The sequence below is a fragment of the Battus philenor genome, unplaced genomic scaffold, assembly GCF_028537555.1.
Source record: "Battus philenor isolate CCGP_79_NKW_IND1 unplaced genomic scaffold, ilBatPhil1.0.hap1 SCAF_17, whole genome shotgun sequence".
NCBI classification, from domain to species: Eukaryota; Metazoa; Arthropoda; class Insecta; order Lepidoptera; family Papilionidae; genus Battus; species Battus philenor.
In genome coordinates this window covers 12,217,144-12,241,174 of record NW_027181679.1, presented here as the reverse complement: position 1 = coordinate 12,241,174, position 24,031 = coordinate 12,217,144, and positions in this window count along the sequence as shown.

The following is a 24,031-nucleotide window of genomic DNA, read 5'->3' as shown; positions in this document are numbered from 1 at the left end:
ATGCAGTTAAACTTTGATAATGTCCGCAGTATGGGACCAAATTGGACTGGCAAAAGAGTGCAGGTACGCGGGCTGACTTTCTCTTTATATCTCTAACGACACTCACATCTGTCTCATAAAGAATAGAGTCCCAAATCTGTTAAGTTTTTTAATCACCAGATGTACTAAAATATAAATTTAATTAGGAAAATACAACACACGACAAGTAATGAAATTGTTGTGTTTGGGTGCACATGTACTCACGGGCCTAAGTGCAGATGCACTCATGAGGACGACTGCACTTAAACGCTCTATAGGTTTCCATATTACATAGAAAGGTATTTTAACCCTGTTATTAATTAAAACTAAAATATCTCTGGGTATCTGGAGATTAGATAATATATGAATCATTTAAATAGTTTTTTTTATTATTTACGTGTTATATAATATAAATACTTATTTCAAAGAGAAAAAAAACTGTTTTCAAAATTTTACAATATATTTATTTTAATTTAGTTATGAGATTATTTAAGTATGTAGGTATATTATAAACGTTTTAAATTTCGTATATTAATAGAAATATTTTGTAGCCGCGTAATAAACGAAGACGAACAACTTTACAGTTCCTTTATAAAAAAAGGTAATAGTGAAATGCATTTTCAAAATCACTTTATTGAGATGAACAGTTTTGTGTACTTTTAATTAAAAAATCTTTTTGGATATGTTGAAAATTTTATAATTTGTATGTAAACTGAAGATAGAATATAATCGCGTATAAAACAAACAAGTTTTCTTTATCGTAAATATACAGTCCACGGCTGGACATAGGCCTTGCCCATAAACTTCCAGTAGGATAAGTTGGAAGTGGCCCGCATCTAACATCTGTGCACTTTGTGAGTTGATGTTCAACGCTGCGCTAATCGTTTTTCTTTAAGTTTTTATTTTTTAAATCGAAATAAATTAATTTACTCACATAATATGTAGGTATATCGAAAAATAAAGCGATTATTTTACTTTTTTACAAGTAATATTTTATATAGAGGGGTTCATCCCCCCGACATTCACAATGTTTTTCGATATACAGTAATACCCCGCTTTACGCGACCCCGTTATACGCGGTTTCACTATAACGCGAATTGCAAATTTCGCGCTCAAATGCCTCGAATTACGCGAAAGAGTGCGTATAAATATAATGTAGTCATCAACTTCTCTATGGTGTCTTGACCATCTGTCAAACAATTAAAAACAGTGTTGGGTGTTATGAACGTATTTTACAAGAACGTAAACAAAACGTTACCCAAAAGACAAGAGATGTATTTTTCCGTAAAAAATAAGAGTATGTGTTGCATAAATTGTTCCTAGAATTAAAGTGATTGATTAAAACGGTTTGTATTTTTTTGTAATAATTTTTGACTATGTTTAATCATAAACCTCGTTATACGCAAATTTCAGTTAACGCCATTTTTTTGGAACGTATCCCTCGCGTAAAGCGGGGTATTACTGTAATCCATATATCATCATCATCTCAGCCATACGATGTCCAGGGCCTGACATAGATTTGCCTGATAGATTTCTAATAATAGCGGTTCTAAGTGGCCTATACCAAATCACTTCCGATGACCAGGTCGTTTATCACTTGTATTTTTTTAAAAGTATTTTTAGGTCGAAACAAATGAAGGCTATTTACATTATAAATTATATATTACATGCTCTTTACACATACGCAGTGATTCGTACACAAACACGGACGGAGACAATAATAAACAGTTTTGTCGCTTCCGGAATCTTCTTAGGAAACCTCTGTGGACGTTAAGTGGTCGTAAATTGTACGACGCTGGGTAGATAATGGTTGTTTGAGAGCTGCCGCTGAGGTCATTGATACGAGAGATACAATTTTTTTTGTTTTCCTTCTTATATATCTTCTATTTAGAAGAACTATATGCTTAAATTACACTAACTGCGATTTGTAAATTCTAGAAAAATTCCTGCGGATTTCCTTTACAAAACATACTTTAATATACTTAGAAGATCCATTTATGTAATCTATCTATGATTATTATAGCCATAGCACGTCTCCTACTAAACAAAGGCACAGGTTTTCAATGAGATATGTTGGAGACGGTCTGCATCCAGGGTCTAGCAGTTGTAGGCTCGTGGTCTTATATCCAGAACCTTCAGGCCCAGCTGCTTGAGCCTTATTTTCTGAGAGCTATGTGGATCTGTCTATTGCCTTTTCCACTTACCATACATCAAATAAATATATAAGTAAAATAGTTTTAAGTAAGAAAAAGACCTACATTTAGCCACTTCCGCACATGCAGTGGTAGTCGTGAAACAGAGTGCACCGCCCGCCAGCCCGCTGATAAATGCGCATGCGGCAAACAATGCGAATTACACAACTGCCACCGTTAAATCACTCAACACGTGTTTCTCCCCTCCACGGGGCATCTTCAGGAGTTATGTTACATCGATTAATGCTAAAGAGACTCGATAGCGAAAGTAGCTATATAAATTAGTCCTTTTCTTACTTAAGATGGACTTCCGCAAAGTAACGCCTAAATCTATTAGATATCGTCTTCTTCTCTTCTTTCTTAAGTGGATAGTTAGTAAAAATATGCAATTATTCATAAATTGTCAATTTTATACCACAAAGAGAATATTTTTATTTTGACTCACTCATATTAATTTTTTAAGTGGACCATAAATAGTGATAGCTTTAAGTAAGCCCAGAGAAGAATATTCGAAGAGCCTTAATATGAAATTAAAATCAAACATTAAAGTTATCTTTAATGATATCATTCAACTTTATAATACGAGGCTTCTTAAATTCCTTGATATCCACATGAAACTCAACTTAGTTTTATTGTTACAAATATTATTATATTATACAGTAAATAGAGAAATTGACATTTTTGCTGTATTACAATCTAAAAGGTAAGACCGCTTTTCTTGTAATTCATTTGTTTAACGCATTAAATTACTTTTTTTTAATTGATAAGGCTGATTACAAATATAATTGATACATGATTAGTATTTGTCTTGAAATATGAAATACTTTTGACAGACGATGTCGTTACAATACTATATCGCTGCTATATTCGCTACTTTCACCACTCTCGTCACCGCTCTCACCTTTCCTGCCTTCACCGCTACTGCCACCGCTTCTACTTTTGCTCTTTTCGCTGCCGAATCTACACCTGTTTTCAGATCAACCACCGATCCCACCTTTGAATATCTTCACTACTTCACCTTCGCCATCACATCAGTATTCGCCACTCCCACCGCTCTTGCTCTCTTTACCGCATCCGCTTCCGCGTTCGCCTTTGCATCAAGCCCGGTTTCCAACTTCCACTTTTGTTTCTATCACCGCTCCTTTTTTTGATATTTTCTCTGCCTCATTCACACCTTTCTTCGTATCCATCACCGATTCCTCTTTTGATATCTTCATTACTTTCGTCTCCGCGATTACATCAGTATTCGCCACCGCTACCGCTCTAGCTCCTTTTACTGCAGCTGCTTCCGCGTTCCCCTCTGCATCTAGCCTCGTTTCCACCTTTAGTCTCTTCGCTAATTCCACTTCCTCATTGACTTGCCACACCGTTTTAGTTTCATCTTTTTTCATCGCTCCCGTCTGAGCACTCGTGTCTGCGACTGCTACCGCTCCCACTTTAGCTATTTTCACCATTCCAGTCTCTGCATTCGTCAACTTACCCGCTTTCGTGTCCGCCTCCGCTCTCTTCCCCGTACATACCTTAGCTCCTCGCTGGCTCGACACTTGATATTTATTGCCTTTTAATATCAAGACAAAGCTTTCACGAGAGCTTTCCAACGAGCTTCATGAAAATAACTGGCTGTCCGTGACATCAGTTTATTAAGCCCGAGCAAAGTGTGGAAAAACTAACGTTTGATTAAAGTGCACAAAAAGCTCGGTGTGTAAACTGGATTTTCGTACTGTTCTGAAAATATCTGCTATTTCGTCAAACATGTTTTTAGTGACGTATATATTAAAAACCTGATCTATGTTTAAAGGCAGATTAGTGTGTATAGTTAAGAATAATTATGTCTTTACTGTTTAGTTGTGATGTTGAGTGGCATTTCTGAGCTGGTAAGGGGTTGGCGATATAGTAAAAATCGCGGCGATCTGTGGGAAGGCCTATGCCTTGTAGCGACCGTTTATTATTTGACAACATCATCAGGTAATACTGATAAATTGTTTATTAATTAACTAAGAAAAGGACCAATATTTAGCCACTTTCGCACATGCAGTGGTAGTCGTGCCAAACACAGAGTCCACAGTGGCACTAATCGGTGTAACATAACTCCTGAAGATGCCCCGTGGAGGGGTGAAACACGTGTTGAGTAATTTGGTGGTGGCGGTTTTGTGATTCGCATTGTTTGCCGCATACGCATTTATCAGCGGACTGGCGGGCGGTGCATTTCATTGCACGACTACCACTGCATGTGCGGAAGTGGCAAATTTTTGTCCTTTTCTTACTTAGGATGAACTTCATTTTTAATTTAATTCCATTAAAAATTATTAACATTTTATTACGCGAAAACTCTGGAAAATAAATCAAAAAGGAAATGTAACAAAATAACGTAGATAATAACTAAAAAAAGACAATTTATATACAAGTACAAGAAGGGGTTTTATCGCACGAGACGATCTCTACCAGGGAACCTTTGGATGGAGATTAAAGACATGAAGGAGAGACAGTTATTGACTGTGTAGACATATTCATGTTTAATCGTGGTACTATGCAACATAGTTGTCAAATATTGATTAAACATTGAGGTAGTATTTTAAAAAATGTTTCCCCGTTTCCTTTGTTTACGTTGTAACATAACTTCAGAACATACCATACCGTCACATTAATCTTTTCTATATGTTTCCTAATATTGCCACAAGCTCTTATTGAAAAAAGAAACTCTGAAACATGTGTGAAAACTGTCACTATGAACTACGATCTTCTGGTTAGCTGAAAATTCCGCGTACTATGAGTATTTGCAGTTTAATAAATACATTGGTTACTATTTAACAACAACAAAATAATTTTTTTAATGTGTATATTAAAATGTTAAAGAAATAATTGAATGAATCGAATAAATAAAAAACGCAATATGCATTTTGTGTTTTAACTTCTTTTAGTTATAATTTAAAAAATAAATTAAAATTCGAATGCGAAAGATTCTTCTATACGTTGCCCTTTTGTTTTTGGATGACAGATAATATTAGAGTGCGCAATAACTTAACAATCTGAACTCGACTTGACCCGAATTTCGTGAATCATTTATATATGATTCGGGATACAGGCGGCCAGTTATTTTTTTATTACGAACAGTAATAAATTGGAACGCGAAAAAAAATTAAAACTTTTTTATTTCTTCACTTTGAATAAATAGTCAGCAAAAATCATTAAAGCTTTTACATCTGTATCCATACAACCTCTATAAAATGATTAATTAGAATGTTTATTATTATTACTGATAGCGAAGTACATTTTTTTATAAACTATTACTCTCTAAAATCTATCTACCTATGTACATGTACATACCCACATACGCACACACACATACACGCACACACACTCACACACTCCCCACGGGCTGAGGTGTACTGCTACGTGGCGCCTCCCCAAGGTTGCGGATAGGGGAAAGCCCGAGAGTCGCAATTTGCGAAACAGGGTAGGGGTGAAATAAAATAGCCCTCGCGGACAAAACACAACCCGATGTCAGTGGTCTAGCGTGCCCAGGACTGGAAGGCGACAGGGAATGGTCGTCGCAAGCGCTCCCCTGAGGGTACCAGGTCCCACCTCAGGCGTACTTAAGTGGCCTTACTTCGGTAACCGGGGCTCTGCCGAAGCGGACTGTATATTTCCCTAGGTTCTCGCGGGAACAGCATGGATAAATTAATCAAAAAAACAAACGAAAATGAAAGTAATATGGAGCTGAAGAAGGCATTACAGCTCCACGAAAATACAATCACTGCCCTGGCGGAGTACATAAAGGGCAAATTAAACGTTCATGGAGAGATCCGCAAACATGTGGCCGCGCTAGGTACATCGTTTGCAAAGATCACCAGGGAAATTGGAAGCGTCGGAAAATCAAACGCCACCACATCTGTAGGAGAAGTGCAAACGTCACCGTCTCTTTACAGAATGTATTCGGACACGACTGTAAAAGAAACCGAAGAAGAAAGCAAATCGGCAACACCGAAGAGCCGAAAAACGCGAAAAGTCAAAAGGACGGAACGCTCTTCACCCTTGGAGATCAGCCAGGCACCGAAACTGCGAAAAGCTAATACAACGGACTTAGCAGTTACGGTAAGGCCAGAGCTGAAGCCAAAGCCGCCACTTCCACACGATCACTCGGAGTGGAAAGAGGTAAAAAAGAAGAAGCAACCCAAGAAAAAAGTAGTAACGCGTCCGAGTGCTCTTATCATTCGCCCAAGCCAGAAGGATCAGTACGCCGAGATCCTTAAGCGGGTCAAAAAAGATGCTTCCGCGGATCATATAGGCAAATGTGTTGATAAAATTAGAAGGACGGCTACGGGCGATATGCTTCTTATCCTAGCGAAAAATCAAAAAGATAAAACGCAGGAGATAAGAAACACCATTTCCACAGTTCTTGGAAAAGATGCTACGGTAGTATGCAAAGTACCTGAACAGGAATTAGAGATTAAGGACCTAGACGAAACCACGACGGTGCCTGAAATCGTAGAAGCCCTACAGAAAATAACTGGCGGAGGAAGCCATATTTCTGAACACTGCGTCAAGTCCCTTCGCAAAGCATACGGAGGAACACTTACGGCTTCTATTAGAGTAGCAGCAGAATTGGCCAGAACCTTAACAGAGCGGCAAAACATCAAGATAGGTTGGGTCAATTGTAGGATAAGAGCTACTCAAAGGCCTATAAAATACTTCAGGTGCTGGCACTATGGTCACGTTGCAAACAAATGCAGCAACAAACATGACAGATCGAAGAGCTGCATCAAATGTGGGGAAATAGGCCACAAAGCCAAAGAGTGCGGTAAGGAAGCCCGATGTATCCTTTGTGTTGATAATGGGAATTCCGAAGACTGTGCTCACATTGCAGGATGTGGTCATTGCCCTGTATTTAAAAAAGCACTTCAGATGTTAAGACAGCCTCAAAAATGATCAAGGTACTACAAATTAATCTTAATCATTGTGAGGTTGCCCAAGACCTACTCATGCAGACTGTACGGGAGCTAAAATTAGACATAGTACTAATTTCGGAACCCTATAAGCACATCAGTGGCCTAAACTGGATCACCGATAAGGAAGGAAAAGCTGTCATCTGGGCGTGTGGCACTAAACCTCTCCAGGGTAATCAAAATAATTGTTCTGGATTTGTAAGAGCCAAATTTAATGGAATACGTTTCTACAGTTGCTATGCACCACCTAGCCTAACACACGATGAGTTCGTCCGGTTCCTGGCCAAATTAGTGGAGGATGCCCGAATGTACTCCCCGGTAGCTATAGCTGGAGATTTTAACGCTTGGGCAGTGGACTGGGGTAGTAAAGCTACTAATACTAGAGGTTGCCAGCTTCTGGAAGCGATGTCACTGTTGGACGTCGCCTTACTTAATACAGGCGATAAACCCACGTTCACAAGAGGCGAGGCGAGCTCAATTGTGGATCTCACTTTCGTCAGCAGTACACTAGCAAGAGGAAATAGCAGTTGGGAGATCTCGGATACTTACACCGCTAGCGACCACTGTGCCATATACTGGGAGGTATCATGTAAGCCAAATACAAATAGAGTACCATACACAAGAACTGGTTCAGTGGGTTGGAGGACTAGCATGTATGATCCCGGCCTGTTCAAGATAGCACTCGAGGATCGACCACTGCTTTCCAAAAGTGCCAGTGAAAAGGCGGTTGAAATCATAAGGAGGCTGACTGAGGCCTGCGATGCAACAATGCCAAGGCGACGCAACAACAACCGAACCCCACCGGTGTACTGGTGGAATGATAACATTGCTGAGCTTAGGAAAATATGTGTAAAGGCGCGTAGAACCTCCCAACGAGCTCGGAAAACACCACAATTCGAGCAGCTCTACGACAAATATAAGGAAGCGCGATTAAAATTAAATAAATCCATTAAAGAGAGCAAGAGAAACGCGTGGAAAATATTGTTGGAAGAGGTTGAAAAGAATCCATGGGGCAAGCCGTACCAGGTTGTAGTTAAACAACTGAGACATGAGAATACAACGCCCACTTGTCCTATTCTACTAGGAAGAATTAAAAGAGCTCTGTTCCCCACGCAACCAAAATCCTCCTTTCAACTAGGGATTGTGGATCCGAATGAAATCCCCCCTATTACCGAGAAGGAGCTAATGGTAGCATGCGGTAGGGTTGGAAACAACAAAGCTCCGGGACCGGATGGGATCCCCAACGTAGCTCTTAAGCAAGCTATTGTAGCAACACCAGGAGTCTTCTTGGAGGCCTACAATAGCTGCTTACTGGAACTTACCTTTACCTAACTACCTTTACCTAACTACCTTAACTTACCTTTCCTACCGCGTGGAAACGACAGAGACTGGTACTTCTCCCTAAAGATAAGAAGCCACCAGACGAGCCATCGTCATACCGGCCCCCCTGTATGCCGGATACTGCGGGGAAAATACTAGAACGTATTATCCACAGCAGGATCGAAGCAGCAGTTGAACCCCACCTAGCTAACTCACAGTATGGGTTCAGAAAAGGCCGGTCTATGCTAGATGCTATAGAGCAAGTAGTCAATATAGCAAAACTAGCAGTGTCTGGGAAAAGATGGAAGAGAGGCTCGATAAAATACTGCCTGGTTGCCACCTTGGACATTAAAAACGCCTTTAACTCAGCAAAATGGGAGGTCATCATGGGGGCACTTAGCTCACTGAATGTACTACCTACGTAAAATAGGGAAGTGAAGTGGGCATTTGAAAGATCCTTCCAAATAATCACCCTGTGGATGAGGTCAGTCGGACTAGAACTGGCTGAGCAGAAGACGGAAGCAGTGCTCATTACTGGCAGGAGAGTTGCGGAGACCATCACACTCAATGTCGGCAGCTGTGAAATCGCAACTCAACCAGCTATACGGTACCTTGGAGTAATGATCGACCATAGGTTAAACTTTAAAGATCAGGCTGAGAGAGCAGCAGCGAAAGCGTCTCTGGTGACAGCTAAACTCTGCCGACTCATGCCTAATGTCGGAGGTCCTAAGCAAAACAGAAGGAAGTTATTAGCGTCGGTGACTACGTCAGTGCTTATGTACGGAGTACCCATATGGTCCGATGCACTGAGCAAACAGGAGTCCCGACGGAAAATCGCCTCTGTTTATAGAGTCAGCACTCTACGGGTAGCTAGCGCCTTTCGTACAGTATCGGAGGATGCGGCATGCGTGATAGCAGGTATGGTTCCTGTTGCGCTTCTTGCAGACGAAAGAACTGATCTGTACCGTAGCAAAAAAAGCAAATCAGACCCAATTTCAACTGAACTTAGAATTCGGGGAAGACTGAAAAGCTTGCAACAGTGGCAATCGTCCTGGGAAGCTAATACCAAACCTAGAGCCATGGGTGAACCGAGATCATGGAGAGTTGAACTACTACCTGACTCAGATGATATCCGGCCACGGCTGTTACCGAGCGTATATCCATAGGTTCAAATACGAAGATTCCCCTGACTGTCCTAATTGTGTCGGAATGATTGAAGATGCAGAGCATGTCTTTTTCGTCTGCCCCCGATTTAACGAAGCCAGGAGGTCTTGGGAAGAAGGTGTAGGATGCAAAATCTATCCTGAAACTCTGATAGCTACAATGCTATCCTCGCCTTCGGCCTGGGAACTTACGAGCGCGTACTGTACGACGGTGCTGAAGGAGTTGCGAAAAACAGAGCAGGAGCGGAGGAAGTTTGCCTGAACAGCCACTCTATCAGAGAAAGCTGCGGCTAAATCCCTCCCGCGAAGTAATGCCTAACGGCCATGCCGTGGGGACCAGGGATACCGAAGAGAGAGGATTGTTTTTAGTCGGTATTGATCTAGATCGAGTCCGACATACGGGGCACCAACATCAGGCCCTATGATACGTAAAAGTATTTTTAAACCTCTATAAAAAAAAAAAACGCACACACACTCACATACACACACACACACATGCACACACACACGTACAAACACGCACACACGCGCACACACGTACATATTCGAGAATTATTAACTTACTTAATGACTAAAAATAAAATAATTTATTTAAATTCATTAATACTGACATACAACATTTAAATGCTAATTGGTACATCTATTTAGCGCTAATTGAATGCGTGTACTTTTTATTCTAATTATCATTACTACCTATTAATATGGAATAACATGATAAGCTTACAAAATGTGATATTAATGTAACCAAACAGAAATAAAAATATAAAATGTAATGTGTAACGAGAGAGGAATGAAAGGTCACAGAGCGAAAGAGAATGAAAGGAGAAATGTGTAAGAAAACTGGATAAAAGATCTTAAGAAGTATACATGAAGAGAAAGAAAATAAAACAGATATAATAATTAAATAAATTTGCCCGTAAAGTCCCTGTCCCACAAAAGATAGGGGGTACGAGAGGCCCCCAACAGCAAGGGCCATAAAAAAAACATGATAAGCTTCTTTAGTAGGTACGATATTTATAAATAAATATTCTCGTTCTTTTGTTTACTTCTGAAAACAAAACAATTACGACCAAGTAATAATTGAGCCGCACGAAGCATTTCGAATTCCGAACGCATTCAGTCGTTAAGGAGAACAATCAATACGTTACGGAACTGGACAAAACGCGCAGTTAACTCTCATTGGGGTTAAACTAACCCTTAGTAATTTGAGTGTTTTTGTTATAAAAATCTGTATATATTTGGGATACCTTTTTTTAATATTGGGAAATCCTGCATAGGATATCCCTCCTTACTCCTGCGGGGGGAACGAAAGGGTTATGTCGGACTCTACCGGATAAAACCTCAGGGTTTTCTTAAACGGCTTCTGTTGAAATCACGTGAACGTTTTCGCATACTACCGTAGTTTCTACGGCGGTCGCCTAGTGCCTCAACTTCTTACTTGCAGTGGATCACCCCGAATCCATCGCCATGTTAAGAGGGTTTGAGAAAGGTGCGATACACCCTTCAACATCCAGGTCTTTGACTGCGGATGGGGGGTTCAGATGTTCTTCCTCTCTGTCATTCTGCAGCCTCCTTCTGCAACATCTCTTTTTCGTAGAAGGTTATACCAGCCTTCCATGACTGCTCGTTTTGTACCATCGCCTTAATGAAGCCTAATAACGAGAGGTCATTCCCCACAGTGTCGAAGAGTTTTCGGCGCAGCTCTTTCTAAGTTGTACACTCCTTAAGCGTGTGCTGTGCTGTATTCTCTTTGCATATTTGGGTTAGTTACTTAAAAAAGAGGTTATTGCAGGAGATATAAAATGACTTATCGAAATTACTTGAGCTTTAAGGAGGTGAATAGCCTATTTTTCTACCAGAAGCTTAAAACCTTTTCTACCCATGTATTTCATATCAAGTAAATTGATCACTCTGAAATATGTTATATCAAATTATTTTTCATTGAAATGTGACAGGCCAATGTCTTCTTGCGGTATAAAGTTTACAGGATCTGAAAGTTTGAAAGGATTATTTAATAATTAATTTTAATATGTAACAATCCAAATTTTGAAAACTTTTTTTCTTAGTATATTATCGTTACATTATTTATTATTACTGACAACAGCCTGTAAATAAATAATAGTTATTTTTTTAAAGACATCCCGAAGTTTAGTTATTGAGAAGTTTCTCCTTGCTTTATATCCTCAATTATAACAACCTGCGAAGCAAAGTCAAAAATAAAATAGAATAATAAAATAATAGATCCTATGTTGAATTTATTTAATATTCTATCTTAAATATTAATTAGTACTTGGCAAGTCATACGAAATATATGACGAGACAGTATTTGTGGTGGATATTTCAAAGATAAAAGAAAGTCCATACGGTGCCAATCAAATCAACTTCAGTTTCGAAATTGCAATCCCGTAACTTGAATAACGAAACATGCGCCATGTTGCAAAAGAGAGATCGAAAATTTTGATTACTTTATCGATTCTTTTACACGCAAGACTGTTTTATATATGTATATGTTTATATATATGTACATACATAAATAGATTAAATATATGTAGATTAAAAATGTACAGAAGCTTGTAACATCTCACAAGGCTCCACGATATTAGTTACTTGCAAGATATTGTGAGGAAAGGATGAAATATATTCAGAAGGATGAAAGATGAATTTGGAAATTAAAAAAAAAAGAATAAAAATTGTCTGAATAGTCAACCCATCCATCCATGTTAGGGATTGAACGAGAGGCAGCAATAATGTGGATTTTAAAAGAACAATAGTAACTTTCGCCTTTCTTCCCTCATCTGCATTCTCTGATCACAAGTTTACATTACATATCACAGATTTTTACGACTCATGTTTATAAAACACGTCTTTATACACTTTATTTCTAGTTTTACAATTACAGTTAAAAATATAATTTTTTAAAACAAAATATTATTTTGCCTTTACTGATTTATATTAATAATTTTGTTTATTACCCGTGAGTCGTATCGACCCTTTGTATCTAAAGTCGAGTCTTGTTCCTATTTATTGCGATCTGCATCATTTTTTTTTCAATACCCAAAGAATGTAGGTCGCAGATTGTCGTCGTCCATTAGGGACGCTATGCCAAGCCTTAAGGTTCTATAGCGAAGGCCACTGACTGGCAAGCACAGCATAAGTCCACCTAAAAACTAAATAAAAGACTCTGTTAAGGTATTCTAAAGTGCAAGATGCAGGCCAGTTCATATTGGTCTTTTTGATTTATGTTTGTTAAGATATTGATAATAAATCATTTTAATCTTCTATCATCAATTATAGCTTTAAGAAAACTTCTTTAATAAGTGCAGGATGATCAAAGATATATATAACCGCTTTAGAGGTGGATATATAACTCATTTATCACCAAAAAATTTTAAGGCTTTTGCACCTACTGTTGAATAACTATATGATATAACTCGTTAGATATGAACTGTAATTAACACTTTTGTGAATATATGTTCATGAGGTATGTCAGAAAATTTTTAATAGATCAGGCCGTAAGAAATTAAACAAAAGAAACACTGCGCACACGACTCTACGCTTTGCACCCGACCACGTTCACGGCAATTCCACTAGATGACGTAGAGTAACACAGTTATTTAGTTATAACAGAGTAACACAGGCAATTTTTAGTGGAGTCCTGTACCTTGCAGTGGTCATCCATCGGCTGAAAAAGAACAAGAAGAAACAAGATTTTAAGTCCCAGAATATAATGAACAGATAACAATGTCTACTATGTAACTTGAAATGACTACACCGGACCGATAGTATTACAAAATGACATATGTTAATTAAAGTGATAAACAAATTGTAACCTAAAAATAGAAGGCAATAAACATACAATGCGTAACAAATCAAAATGTATGTGGAAAGCAAATACAACAAACACTCGAATTAAAAGGTTTCTGCGTTAAATAGAGAAAACAGATGAGATTCACAAAAAAAAGAATCAAGTAAGAATGTACATCATGTGCGTGTACAATAAATTAGGTGTTTAACAGCTAGCTTACCATTTTTTCCTTGTAACTCTTAGCTTTACTCCAATAAACTGATTTACGAGACGTATTATAGTAAAGTAAAGACATAAATAATGCTAACTAATATAAGAAAGAAAGCTTTCGAGATAACCCCCGCGCCGCTACCGGGCATTGTTTTTATTTATTAGCACCTTTAGCGGCCGCGAGTGATTCGTCATAATTATCGAATGCTAGAAATATTATCGCACGCCTCTATACAACTATTGTTTTTTTTTCTGATTACTTAATAATACTCCATTTCAATCTATCATAATTTACTAAAGAAATATCTTTTATATTTATGAATTCTAAATATAAATGATTGATTTATTATATTAAAGTTATCACTCTTCTATACAGGGTGATTTCAAATTTTTAAATGGATGATAAAAATGCTGTCAATAAATGTGTAGTATCAAAAAATTATGGTTTTATATTATATATTATTGTATATCAAAAAAGTGTTTTTAAAATTAATATATGTTACTCGTGCAACCAGTGGCCGTTGTGGACGAAAGCTTCGAGTGGTGACCATGATCTGGTAGACGCGGCGTGGGTATATCCTGCACTAGGATAGACCAACGACATAATTACATTTGCAGGGAGTGGATAGGCCTATGTCTTGCAGTGGGTGTCCATCGGCTGAAAAGAAGAAAATTAATAATTACTTACTTACTATCCCTGCATAATTTGTACCTTTTCTTATAGAAGAACTAAACTAAATAAATATATTTCATAGTTATCTCTATATAAAGGACGTAGAATCATTTTAACTTTTTGCTGATAAATGAGCTATACATTCATATGCCTTGTTACTGATAAATGAGCTATACAATCATGTAAAGCCTTTGTACCTATAACCAATTAACTCGTTACGAACGGTTTGCATTATGTGGAACGGGTATAAAGGGACCCGCATCCCAAGTGTGCACATGCGGAACTCCTCGCGTCCCGCGTCTTAAGATATTCGCCGAAATGACCAGATGGCAATCTCTTCTACCAGCGCTTAGGCCCGAGTAGATTTGACGTGTGTACCATTCACGCTCTCTCTCTCTCTCTCTCTTTCTGTCTCTCTCTCATTGTTAATTATAAATAGTTACTGTATAAACAAGAACGTTTGAGATCATTTTAATTTACACCCTACATTCAGATCAGTAAACATGAGCCAATTGAAACGAACAATGAAGATAAACACAACCGTTACGTACAACTTAGGATTCGAATCGCAACCCACGAGACAGATGTCGACGTGAAACAACTACAAACAACTGCGAGTCTTATTGTGGGATCGTACGAAACGACCCCTAATCGCTACGTGGTCTGCACGGCAACGAGCCACTAATTAGACATGTTAATTTCTATTAATTAAGACAACGTCGGTTGACTGGCTTTGTCTGCTCTTTTTAAGCGGACAAAAGAAACATAACTTACATTAAGACGAAAAATTGGATCTTATATATACAGAACGTTTTTAAAAAAACTTTTGAGAGGTGGATGTACAGTTGATTTACTTAATGTACCGTACCAAATTCTATACTTTCAGAAATAAAAAATGTATATATATGTCATGGAAATATAATAAAAACGTTTTCAAAGTTAGCATTACTACATAATAATAATAGTAATTTATTTACTATCTGTCCCTTACATTGCACTGCCAAAAGCAATTGGCCTGTCACATTCTAATATATATTATTACTTAGTGTACCATATATGAGAGTGATCAGTTTATATAGAATCATTGGAGATAGGCAACTGTGTTACTCTATGTCATCTAGTGGAAATGCCGTGAACGTGGTCGGGTGCAAAACGCAGAGCCGTGTGCGCAGGCGGCGAGCATCGATGACGTAGATGCTCACAAACATCGATCCTCCTAGTGAGAACTCGAGCACGGCGGCGAACGCAAGTGTTTCTTTTTTTTATTTTCTTACCGCGTGATCCATTAAAAATTTTCTGACATACCTCATGAACATATATTCACAAAAGTGTTAATTACAGTTCATATCTAAAGAGTTATATCATATAGTTATTGTACAGTAGGTGCAAAAGCCTTAAAGATTTTTAGTGACAAATGAGTTGTATATCCTCTAAAGCGTTTATATATATTTTTGATCATCCTGTACCAATTAAATAGGTTTGCTTAAAATTCTTCGCCAAAATTGATGATAGAAGATTAAAATGATTTATTATCAATATCGTTACAACCATTAAGTCAAAAAGACCAACATGAAGTGGCCTGCATCTAGCACTTTAGACTACCTTAACAGTCTTTTATTTACCTTTTAGATGGACTTATGCTGCGCTTGCCAGTCAGTGGCCTTCGCTATAGAACCTTAAGGCTTGGCACAGCGTCCCTAATGGACGACGACAATCTGCGACCTACATTCTTTGTAAAAAAGTGATGCAGATCGCAATAAATAGGAACAAGACTCGACGTTAGATACAAAGGGTTGGTAATACTCGCGAGAAATAAACAAAACTGTTAATAAAAATCAATAAAAGCAAAATAATATTTTGTTTTAAAAAAGAGTATTTTTAACTGTAATTGTAAAATTTGAAATAAAGTGTATAAAAACGTATTTTATAAACATAAGTCGTAAAAATCTGTGATATGTAATGTAAACTTGTGATCAAAGAATACAGATGAGAGAAGAAAGGCGATGTTTGGAAGAAGATTTGTAAATGAGGAAAGATAAAATACGTGAAGGACAAAAAGAAGCCATAAAAGATATTGTGAAGAAAGGAAGAAGTATATAAACAAAAATTGACCTGAACTCATTTTGTTTGTTGTTGTTTGTTGTGTTTCGCATTGTTTACCGCACGCGCATTTATCAGCGGCCTGTCGGGCGTTGCACTTCATTGCACGATTACTGTTGCATAGCGGAAGTAGCTGTATATTAGTCCCTTTCTTACTTAGAAGTGAGGAGAACCGCAGAAGGAACAGGATCACCGATGTAGCTTGAAGGATTGCTCGTCTGTAAGTGGCAGTGGACGAGGTACACGGTCCGAATGGCGATCACGAGCCGGTGGACGCGGCGTGGGTTGACCACCCACTAGTTGGATCGACGACATAAGTAAGGGAAGTTGCTGAGTATGTGCAGTGCTGAACGTGGCGATCTTTGCGGGTGGCCTATAGGCTATAGTGGGTGTCCATCGATTGAAAAGAAGAAAAATACTTTGTTTAGCCCAAAGTTATCGTAGAAAAAAATAGGAAGGTAAATTCGAAAAGCGTAAAATATCATCTGAAATGTTTTTCATACATCTAAAATATCGTAAGGTGCCCTTTTATTATAGAAACACGTACGGTACGGCGTTGAGAGTATAGTCGAATATATTACGCGCGCGTGACATGGGTCAACCGGTTAGCGGAATTTGTTCCTTTATCAGGTACCCCGCCCGTATATAATATATTAAGGTATCAGTAAATTTATATTCGTCTGTAGACAAAAATTGAACGCGGCGATAAACTAACAGTGTTTACTTTATATTTTTAACACATCAGCTATATTGGTAAGTTTTTAATACATTAATTTTATACTTATCTTTATATATTATTCAATTTATTAATTAAATATTCACTTAGGATTATTAGTAGTACTCTTTTGTGTATGTTAATAATCATTATTTTAGTTTTAGAACTAGTAAAACTGACGTAAATTTAAACTTTTTTCTTTTGTTTACTATAGCTTAAAAATTATTGATATTAGAACTTTGTGATTTAGCACAAGATCTTTGTGATGAAATCCAGTTATTTATTTATGAAAGAAAGAAATTAAAAGTTAGAAGTAATTAATTATAAAAGGTGATAGATATTAAAATAATATAAATGGGTATTTAACTGTTGTGAGCGCTCTAGCCCTATGGAAGAGGACTGAGACTTGCGATTACATCGCAGGTTCGGTTCCCGGGGTACAATCACACTTCAGAGCTTGTGATAAGCCGTATCCTTTTCGTTGCCACAATGGTGGCGTATAGCGGTTCCCTGGGTATGCGATACAGGTTTTTACCAAAGTATCCATGCTCTGAAAGCTCCTGCATCATCCGGAAGGTTAGAGTATCGAACCGCCTTTTTGTCCAGTCTTTTAGGACGAAACGAATAGCCTCGACTATGCAGATCTCTGCTCTTGGGTTTTTTCCACCATCGTAATAGCAACTGTCGAGTGAAGAATGTCAGCGATTCCAGTCCCCCCGGCGGAGTAAGATCGCAAGCCCGTAGCTCCAAGCGCCTTTGATATATCCAGGCTTGTAGTCTGGCCTCCATATGCCTACCCTAAAATAAACAATTGACAAGTTAATACAATCACAATTATTTTGCAAATATTCATTACAATTTTTTTCCCAAAACATCCAATACATACACAGTAACATTATAAAACTTTTAAGGGTTAAGTTTTGCGTTATCTCTGACTATACATTTCCGTTTTCTAACTGAGCGAGGAATTACAGTAAATCCTTTCGAATCGACGGAAATCTTTATCTACCGTGGCGATTCTATAGACTAAAGAGATAGGGAAGTAAAGGTGACGTCACATCGAGATATTCCCTGCCATTTGTTATAAATTACTTTCTATGTCTGTATGAATTTCTGAACTATATTTATATTTATGATTTATAGCTAGCACCGTCTTTAAAAATACTAATTATAATATATATAATAAGATAATAATAATAACTAATAAGATAGAGAATATTTAAATTGTTTATTTACAATTAAGATCTTTTCTTTTTCTATTTCTCTTTTGTAGGGTAAAAAAAAGCTTATAAAAATAATTTCTAAATTTTATTAACACAGGCTATATACTCAAGTATAGATTAACGCCATATATAGTGTTAATTTTCGTTAAGAGACTCATACATGTCTTTATGTTATTCTCCCTCTCTTTTGTATAAAGCTATGATTACTAATGAAAAAACGAGATAAGAATAATTTTTAACAAGCAAAATAATCATCGCACCTTTATTTATAATATCTCGAGTTTCAGGCCATATGACCCGGAAAACAGGGTTTTGAAATGAAGGACACGAACAAGCGCTGCGAAAGATATCTACTTACAAGGTGGATAGACGATCTTGTTAAGGTCACCTGCACTCGTTAAAAAGCTTGTCTCTAGATGATATATTACTGTAACTAATTTTTACTACCCAATTAAAAAAACACCGGCTACAAGAGTTTAGACGAGAAACGAAAATATTAATGATATAGAATAAAATACAAAATACAGATAAACCATCTACTTTCGTATGTAGGTGCAAGCCATAAAATCCTGTTGAGATTAAAATGACTAAAATCGGTCAACCGTGTCTTGTAACAAGAAAAACAGCAGACAACATACGATAAACTCCAGCGTATATGACTAATCTACATTTTATTTCTAACTATTTGTCTTTCGTTCGTTTCGCAAATTTAATACCGTATACAAAATTCCTAACGATTTTTTTGTACTTCTACCCACAAGAGAAGGTGGAGAGCATCTCTTGTGGGTAGAATTACAAAAAATCGTTTTTAGTTGACATAAACTCGGACTAAGAGAATACTTCTACTCAATTTCAAGTTTCTAACTCTTATGGCTCTAGAGATATCGTGATGAGTCAGTACAATAGTGGAAATCCTTTATATATAAAATTGGTAAATATTCCTCCATTGTTACAAAAAGGCTTTAACACGTTCACTGCGGCTTGAGGCCGATTCAGCCTCATGGTAGACTTTGCACTGGTGCGGCGCGTAAAACTTGTGTTTTCTCTCTAGTGCGGCGGCTGTTTACACTCAACCGAAACATGAGGCAGAAAAGGCCTCAACCGCACTACTAGGAAGTTCAGCTTGAGGCTGATTCGACCTCAGCCGCACCAGCTGAAAGTTCTTCAAAATTGGGCCCGCAGTGAACGTGTTAATTAGATAAAACTCTCGAATGAACTACATCCACTTAAAAGTATTTTTTAATGAAAATTCAGAATGGTCGTAAACTCGTAGCAATGAAGCTACGGCGTAGCACGGCACGCTTTGTAAATTTTTATTTACTACGCAAACAAATGTTACACATCCACGGCGCCCGGAGATTTATGGCCACTGACCGCAATCGCCGAAAGGAAAACGCTTGTAAATATGAAATACAGTCGCGTTCCGTTTGAGATGGTTTACGTAGCGGCCGTAATAAAATGAAAATTCTGAAATATCGTCCGAAAAGCGTTATTGTTTACACATGCTACGCGTATATTTTTTTCATTATTTGTTTATTCTTTATTGTACATATATAGATATACATTTCTGTACTGAAAAAATATATTATGCAGGCATAGCTTTACTTAAAAAGAGATTCTATACAACCATATGTCATGCATGAGTTTGACTTATGTAATATTACATCTTTTATCGATCTTTTAATAATAAATATACATGTAAATTTAGGACACATTTTTTCAAAGTATTTTTTACATTTAACTATAGTATTGCTTCCGCTAAGACAAGGCATCTCATGTCCATCCAGAACATCTCCCCTCGAAACTAAAAAATAAGGTATATACACACAGCGTTATATCATATTTTTTTTTCATATATTAGGATACTTAAAATATTTTACTAGCTGTGAACAAAAAAAATCAGAAGTGCACTTTTGCCGTATTGAAAATTATCGACTTCACTACGCTCTATGGTCTGGAATAAGTCGATAATAAATCATGTTCGCTTCTACCCTTCTATCGTGATAGCACTGTCGAATCTTTCATAGGGAAAAGTTTCTTGAAGACATACATAGTTGATATAAAGTGGATAGTTTTAAACAGGTGAATAGAAAGCGTATTTGTTGCTTTAATAATGAATAGTATACCTTACTTGAAAAAAAAAAAGTTTCAAGAATAATAAGTAAGTAGCGTAATAATATACGTAATATAGTGAATAACTACATTGCATAGTTTATATAGAGCAGTGATATATCAGTGGTAGAGGATTTGCGATGATAGGTCGCGTGTTTGATTCCCGGGATATAAGACAATTCACAATTTGTGCATTAATTGCATATGATTGTCACTGTTCACAAATAAGATCACACTGAGATTGCCAACCCTACTCCCAAGCTTGGTAAATATTATATATCCTTAAATAGATGTCTTTGGCTCATCCAAACACATCCATTACCTACCTATACCTTATTTTTTTTATTTATTATATATTTCTTTACTTTATTGGAGATAAAAAATAACAAAAGGCAGTAAGAAAGTACAAACTTAGAAGCTTAGAAATATAAAATTAGTTACAATTGTTACCTTATAACTATCCCACTGAGAACATATAATGATATATAGTCAAACAATGAAAAAACAAATAAAAACATTACTAAACAGGGATCAAAGATTATGGTTTACAAATTTATATTAGGTTTGTTTATATATTTATAATATATATTTATATTATGATTTAAATTGTATTGTATGTATGTATTCAATAATTTCGAACGAAATTGTTTTTAAAAGATACGAGTGAGTACGAGAATATATAAATATCACTAACATATGAATTGTGGAGGTCACACATTCTGTTTAAGGGTGTATGTTTACCGATATTTGTCCTAGCCGTTGATAAAAAAGAGAGATCTAGAACGCGTTCTTGCTGCAGGAATTCGAAAGTTTACCTAGGAGAACAGTTCCGAACAGTTAACATTGCAAGCACAAATATTTTTAAGTGTAGTGGCGTCCATTAGAGAACGTCGATCTTTTAATGATAACATTCGGTATCTGTTTAAAAACATTTTATAAGAATCCCGGGGGCAATGCATTCGGTAGTTCAGAATACGAAGGAATTTTTTTTGTACTCTTTCAATTTTAATTTTAGATGACTAAGGGCCAACAACGACGACGACATCGACGACATATTAAAATAATTATTGTTTACTGATTGTGTATGCATACTTCTTCCTGCCACAAGTAGTTGGTCTGTCCCATTTCAAAAGAAAGATTTTTTTCTTGGTTATTACTTTATATAGAGTGATTATCAATATGAGTATAACCTTAAAACTGTTTGTTGAAAAATGAGCTTTGTATTCACTATTTTAAAGCACATAATACTGCGACCAATAAGTTAAGTTAATTTGTTAATAAAAATAAATTATTTATTTTTATTTTAATTCAATTTTATCCCCTACAAAGTAATCCTCGTTTGATAAAAAAGGCATTTTTGTCAGCTCTCTTTCTAGTCGTCTAAACAGTTGGAATAGTCTTATTCCGGTACAGCTTTCAATGCTTTCTTCAATTTGGTTTTTATCTCATTAATCGTGTCAAAAAGGCGTCGCCATATTGGGTTGTCAGTTTGCTGAATAGCCAGAAGCCGCAGGTAGACAAATTAGGAACGAATACGGTGGCTGCGAAATGATATAAGTCCAGTTTTTGATACTTTTTTTAAAAAAAAATCAGCGATTTTGACATCAATTGAGACTTGACGCGTTTAACAAAAAAACATCCTTCAAAGTGGTTTAGGCTAAGCCGAATTATATTCCAATTGTTTTCAAAATGACGCTTGGCAAATGTTATAGACAGTTCTACCAACCTTGGATAAAAAACCTAGGTAAGGCTTTTCTTATATCTGGGAGTTTCAAATGACAATTTCATCTTACTTATTGAACAAAGTAATATATCTATAGACAATATTTCGATGTATATAGGAGAATATTATTTATGTGCATACGTATATTAAAAATACAATATAAACAAAAATACTGTAAAGATTTTTTTCTACGTTTCAAAATTAGTACCTTTTTTTAGGCCACTGTTTATGGTATTACAATACATTTTTTGGAAGTTTATTAAACAAAAATTTGTACAAAAATCCTATTACAGTGTAGTTGTATTTTTTAATGATAAAAAAGCTTACAAATGTATTTTCTCTGCTACCTTATTTCGCGTTTAGAATCCGTGTAGACTTAAGTTGAAGGTTGCCATTAAAGGGGCGCTCAATTTGATCTCAGTTTTCTTTCAAAGTAGGCTTTTCTGGCATATATCTTTTTACGTATAAGTGATCATAATAACTTATCCAAACTGAATGACATGGATGATTAAATAATTTATTACACTGTATTAATATTAAACATTATAAAACTTCATATTTACAATCTATCAGTAGGGCTGTAATAAAATATCGTTTTACTTTTATTCATTTATTTTATTTTATTACAGGCAAAGGTAGTTTGATTGGTCAGTAATATTTTATAACGCGAAACGTATATTCGTGTTATAAATTCACTGGCAGGTAAATGATATTACCTCTATCAAAAACTGTTCTGTTACGTATGGTTTAGAAATATTTTTTTTTGTTAAACATATATATTTAATGAAGCAAGTTTTTGTAACCTGTACATACATCACATCTACGAGTGGTGACTATAATTATTTTACTGTCAATTTAAAGGCATTCTACACAAGGTGGCAGGGTCATTTGACAGCAAAAACTTTTAAAAATTTTTTTATCCACCCTGTGATCAATATGAAGGTAGTACAAAATCTACAGAGATAAATAAAGTAAATAGTAATTATTTCAAACTATCAAATATCAGTATTTTGAAAATGTCTTTTTCTTCCTCTATTATCATTAAGTTTTTTATAATTTCTGAAACCATTGTTTTTGTAAAGGTGTTTCACAAAATATTTGATAGCAATTGAGACATACATTCATCACCTATAACGTTAAGAAATAGTCATCGCAAACGTAAGTTACATCATCAGACAACAGCTATCAATATTTAGTATGGTATGTATAATCTTTTTTGTATCGTGGGGAAGAACGAAGTAGTTTAAAAGGAAAAAGCTGTTGCAATGAAAGCAAGCATTTTGTGAAGACAGTTGTCTCTTTATTTACTATAGAATATATAACTATTTAGTGCATTAGCATAGATTATAATAAATTGTAATAGTTTGTAATAAAAAAAGACCTGTCATTATAATTTTAGGCATAGGAAGTCCTCGGATAATCAGAGAACTTTTTCGAAAATAACAATAAGACCGGGTAGAAGCGGGCTGCATGTTAAAGTCGTCGAAAGTCGGAATATATGATTGAATATATATTCCACACTCTTAACGCTTTTTACATCTTTAATCAATCATCCTATATATGTTAATTACATACAAATATATGCATTAAGTCTGTTACTGGAACTAATTTATAGTCTAGATAAAAGCTTAAATTATTTATTACTTATTAAATTAAATGGGGGTAAGTTTTTATTTCGTAGCACTTTAAGTAGCTCACTCGTAGCCGCGTAGCGCTGTACAGAACGAACACGAGCCTCTCGCTGTCAAACTTAAGCAGAGTGTACACTTCGCTTTCTTTATAAATTAAAACGAAACTCGTTTTACATCCATGTTAGGTTAATCGGAGGATGAAC